We start from the raw sequence: 6,000 nt of genomic DNA, 5'->3' as shown, positions 1-6,000 counted from the left end.
TGTTCACCTTCAGACTTTAGTCTTCCCACCCATTATCAGTGAGTGCACTGTTGGTACAACCCCAAATGGACTCAGTGACATAGTCAAAGGTCATGGAGAAGGAGGAGGAATAGCTTTTGATCCTCCTGATTGGATACATGATTGAAAGTGTAGTTTGCCCAGGATCATTTTGACCCCAATAAAGATCTTTATTGAAGGCTTGCACATATCTCATTGTTATTTATCACTATTTGCAGAACCAAATAAACATCTGGTAATAGTAGACAAAAAGTTATCATGAACTTCCAAGCTTGGAGTATAAATGATTCTGCCCCATCAGCCTCAAATTACATTCCTATAAATTCAGCTTTACAAGAGTCTCTAATCCTTCTGCAATGCCCTATGAAACCCTGTGTCTGGAAGACTTTGTGGTTTGGGTCCAATGTTCTAGTCTCTGCTGCATTCTCTAGAGATCATGTCCTCTTTGGATTTTTTATTTCACACTTACTTATGATGGTTCTAGTTAACTCTTTGTGGTTTCTGTGGGAATTCCAGTTTCTTCTTCTAATCTTCTCTGCTCTCTCTAAAAGTACAAGGTGAGAGTGGCAGGAAATCTCTTAATTCTGGTCCATTTCTGAAGACCTTTTCATTTTCTCAGTTAACATTTATTAATATATAAATTCCAGACACTACACTTAGTGCTGGAGATAGAAAGGTTTTGCTGCCCTTGAGGCTCTCACAGGCCAGTTTGGCAGAAATAATTCCAAAACAGTCTGACAAGCACCCAGTTTCAGCGCTGGCACACAGGAGGGAGAGGTCAGCTCTGCCCATCAGAGAGAGCAAGTCCAAGATGGGGGAGGGGCTACAAGATGACTAAAATGAGGGACCCAACTTTCAGATTTCTTTGGGGAAGAGATCATTGCTTCTTCTTGCCCCACACAGAAAGACGGAGGAAGTCCATGGTTCTGCAGGTTTGTGGAAAGCTAGCAACTCTTCCTCAAATTAGCTGATTGCAGGTGGCTCCTGTCAGTGTAAGTGTAATCTGAGGACAAATGTCACCTTTTCTTGTAATGTTTCTTATTATTACATTTGCTTAATTTTCTTATTCTGTCTTAACCAAGGGTCCCTGGGTTTTTGAACATGCAGATCCTTATTCGTATTACCTAAAGGTTTTGATCAAAACTTCGGATTAAAAGTTAACAGAGAAGATTCCATACACAGCAAGCTGTGCCCCTTCTACAGGGTTGAGTCATCACTTAGATCTTGACCATGGACCGTGAAGCATGACCTCTTTCTATCTTTCCAGCGTTAAAAATTTCCAAGTACATTTCCATGACAAGTAAGAGTTAGCGCTGGAAAAGGAGCTCTTCTATATTGGTTTGAGTCTCTTGGGATATCAAATCTAGAAAAAAAAATTAAGTGACATAGCCTTAATCATGGCCAGGCTAGACAGGGGTCACCGACTTCTAATGAGGTTACAATATCCTTAATTATCAGAAATGTGATAAGAGATGTATCCGGTCCTCTTGGTCCATTGCTGGAAAGGTATACAAGTGCCCTCGTTAGGCTAGTGCCCACACAGAATAGGTAGCTGTAAATTCCATTGATGCACTGATGGAAGGTTGGCTTGTATTAAAAGTAATTTGATCAAATCTTTAACCATGATGGTCATAATATTTGAAGACCAAGTCTAGGAGTGTTGAGGAAAGAAGGATGGAAACTACATTATTAGTGTTTGGTTTTTTTTTAAACTTATAACATTCATTACAATGCATTATTTACTAAAATGGTAGGAGACTTATTAAACAAGGTGTTTACTCTCATGTAGAAAACTGGTTGAGGAGCATTGTAAAATTGTAGGGTCAAAATAACAGGACAAAAATGGGGAACTTGAATGGCTGGAAAGGAGCCTTTTTGTGGTATAGTTGAATACGGGTGTCTAAATCGCTCATACAAGGCCGCAGAACACTTGAGGGACTGGACTAAGTCTGGAGAAGGAACCCTGATTAAGAGAAGTCAGAATCCTGGAACCAGAGAATTCGTAGTTATTAAGGTAAAGCTATAAATTAACAAATTAGTTAGTTAATTTTTAAAAAGTCAACTTAATGCTAAGACAACCTCTACCAGATCCAGAAATGAATGGCACTAGGGGAGCCATGTCACCAAGATGGCAGAATAGGAGACCCCAGCCTCCAACCCCGAACAAAGATCAACTATTAGCTGTCTTTGAGCAAAAATACACCTGCCAGGGTTCTGGAGTCCACTTAAGAAACTTCAGCAACACAATGGTACAAAACAACCTGAGAATAACCACACAAAAGGGGAGGGAGAACAGCTTCATTTTGCCTGCATCCCCCATCCCCCAGCTGACACTGCCCAGCACCAACAGGGAACTCCCCAGCTAAGGCGCTGCCCTCACAGGGAAAGGAAGAACAAGGTCAGAGGGCAGCTTCCCCAGCCCAACTAGAGGCTGAAACTCAAGTTAGAGAGTTGGATCAAAAACAGACTGGAGAAAGGCATGCAGCTGACAACTATCTCTGAGGCTGACAGATAGGCTGACATAATAAGTTTGAGGGTTTGGGGGCCTGGGTGATAAAGGGAAGAAATTAAGTAGTATATATTTCCAGCTATAAAAAAAGTCACAGGCTGTAAAGTAGAACATAGGGAATATAGTTATTGTGATAACTATGTATGGTGCCAGGTGGGTACTGAACTTATTGGGGGGAGCACATTGTAAATTATATAAATGTCTAACCATTATGTTGTACACTTGAAACCAATAATATTGTATGTCAACTGTAATTGAAAAAAATATTTAAAGAAAAAAATAAGTTTGAGACCTTAGTGGGCCATTTTGCAAAGCTAGGAAGGCGAAAGATGCTGTAGGTTAAGGTCTGAGCACTGTGACGGACCTGATCTGGACACTAGGAGGTAGAATCCTTGGGAAAGTAAGAACAAAGGGGAGGATGTCATGATGACTGATAATGAAATTGATGGAGTGCCCCATCCTGTTAGACCCTTAATACAAATGAAAATTTTAAATAGCAATTTCCTTAGACTTCTGATAATAAAGAAATATACCCCAAAACTCCTAGGAGAAAACTTGAATTCTTTTTGTCTCTGAAACTTGCAAATCTTATCATGCCTTTGAAATGTAAACACCCCAGGAGCTAACCAAAACATTGCGCACAGAAACTGAAGGACAAAAGAGGCCTTTAAAAAAATACAGACTGCTGTAGCCAAAATTGATTTGTGAAAGAACTAAGGCTTTTTACGAAACTACTAGAACATAATAAGGATGAAAGAAAATGACTGTATATGGAAAGTAGGATATATGTTTTCTATACAAGAAGGTATAAAAAAGGAGATGCATTTTTGTTGAGGGAAAGGAAAATAGAACGTGGTGTTGTTATTTTGATAAAAGAATGATATAAAGAACATAGTTTTTTGGTAAAAGGTAAAAAAAAATAATTTTGTCCTAAATTAAAATGATTGTTTCAAAATACACAAGGAAAAGATAGGGCAAAAGCTGAAAGGCACATGAAAGTTGCAGGAGGTTTGTGGAAAAGGAATCTTGAGGGAAGAATTTGATGTGTGGTCAGGCTGAGTAAGAGTGGAATAGATAACTAAGTCAATTGCCTCATGGTGTGTATATATGTGAACTCTCACCAGATTCTTAACCATGATTGTTTTTAAGTCTTTTGTCATTTGCAACAGTTATTATTTTGTTCTGATGCTTTTGCAGAAATGGTCCTGCCAAGATACTTCATTTTTTAGAAGATTCATGGAAAGACTGACAAGTACAGGTTTCTGACAACTAAGTTAACTTCCCTTCATGTGTGGGGGTAGGGGGTAACAATAAACCTCTTAAGAGCTTCCCCAAGGCTACCTTCACAGCCCCACAATATGACCTCTCCTTCCCACATCAGTAAGATGACCTATTGCATTGATGACATAATGTTCCCATGTGAAGACTTGGCTCTGCTGGGACATCTGCCAGGGAAAGATGAAGGGTAAACCCACAGAAAACGAAAGGCCCAGAAACACCAAATGCCAGTGAGGAGGTGGAGAAAAGGAAACCCTGGTGCTCATGGAAATTGGTACAGTCACTATGGAAAACGGTATGGAATCCTTCAAAAATTTAAAGCTAGAACTACCATATCATTAAGCAATCCCACTTCTGGGTATATATCTGAAGAAGATAAAAATCACTATTTTGAATAGATATCTGCACATTCATGTGCCTTACAGCATTATTCATAAAAGTCATATCATAACGCCGAAACCGGTTTGGCTCAGTGGATAGAGCATCGGTCTGCGGACTGAAGGGTCCCGGGTTCGATTCCGGTCAAGGGCATGTACATTGGTTGCGGGCACATCCCCGGTGGGGGGTGTGCAGGAGGCAGCTGGTCGATGTATCTCTCTCATCGATGTTTCTGGCTCTCTATCCCTCTCCCTTTCTCTCTGTGAAAAACCAATAAAAAAAAAAAAAGAAGTCATATCATGGAAACAACCTAAGTGTCCATTAACAGAAAAATGGATAAAGAAAATGTAACACACACACACACACACACATGTGTGTGTGTGTGTGTGTGTGTGTGTGTGTGTGTATATATATATATATATATATATATATATATATATATATATATATATAATATCATTCAGCCATGAAAAAGAAGGAAATCCTGCCATTTGGAACAACATGGATGGATCTTGAGGGCATTGTGCTAAGTGAAATAAATCAGACAGAGAAAGATCAATATGTATGAACTCCTATGTGAAATCTAAAAACACCAACTTCTTAAAAACAGAGACTAGAATGGTGGTTATCAGAGGCTGAAGAGTGGGGGGGAATGTGGAAATGTTGGTCAAAAGGCACACACTTTCAATTGTAAGATGATTAAGTTGAACCTAATGCACAGCATGGCCACTGTAGTTAACAATATTGTATTGTGTACTTGAACGTTGCTGTGAGAGTAGAGCTTTAATGTTCTCACAATAACAAAAGGGTAATTATGTGAGGTAAAGGATGTGTTAACTCACATTTTGCAATATATCCAAGTATGAAATCATCACATGATACATCATAAACTTACACAGGGTTATATGTTAATAAAACTAGGGGAAAGGAGGCGTGGGGTAAAAGACTCACTCAGGAAGGGGGCCTTGGAAATGTGAGAGCACTTGAAGTCAGCCTTATGTGATGTCCATGACGGGTCCACATTACATTCTTCTGGATTTATGCAGTGTTAGAATCCCAAAAATGTTTGAGAAGTACAGACTGTAGAATTTCTCCAGCTCGGCCTTCTTAATTTACAGGTGAACACATTGAGGCCCAGGGCACAGCTATTTAGTATCAGCTGTGACTTCCCATTCTGGATTCTGGGTTTTCTCTATGGCTTCCCCCCACGCCATTTAACTGTAAAAAGTTTTTAGTTCAACATATACCCAGCACCCATGACATACCATGTGGTAGAGGGTGGCAATGCAAAGATGCGTATAAAGCTTACGATCTAATTGAGGAGACAGCATTTCAGAACTAATTATATTCTACCAGATAAAAATTATTAATAGACTTAAATTACGTAGTAAATGCATAAATGAAAATGCTAAGTGAAAAAACGGGAAATAAAATTGTATGTATGTTCTGATAGCAATTCATTAAAAAAAAAAAAAGGGACTGGAGAAAGGCAATAATCCATTAATGAGCCAAGTGCTATGAGAGGTGCTAAACCCTTGTGTTATAAATACTTGTGCACTCACTTGAGGGGCAGCACCCCGTGTTTGGGCTCAGTGTTGTAGCTCTGCATCTTGCCCCCGTAGAAGCAGCTCAGTAGATGCTGAAACAATCAAGTTCCCTTCCATACGCGGCCCCTACCCCAAAGGAGCACCTCTCCTAAAGAGGAGAAGAGAAGGGAGTGAGAATGAATGAGGTTAGCATTCAGATGGACCAGGGAGGGCAAGGATCTGAAAGGATAGTCCCTAAAAGTAAAAAAAAAAAAAAAAAGCCTAGTACCC

Source organism: Cnephaeus nilssonii (assembly GCF_951640355.1).
Source record: "Cnephaeus nilssonii genome assembly, chromosome: 9".
NCBI classification, from domain to species: Eukaryota; Metazoa; Chordata; class Mammalia; order Chiroptera; family Vespertilionidae; genus Cnephaeus; species Cnephaeus nilssonii.
The sequence above is the reverse complement of the archived record's forward strand: the minus strand, read 5'-3'. Positions refer to the sequence as shown.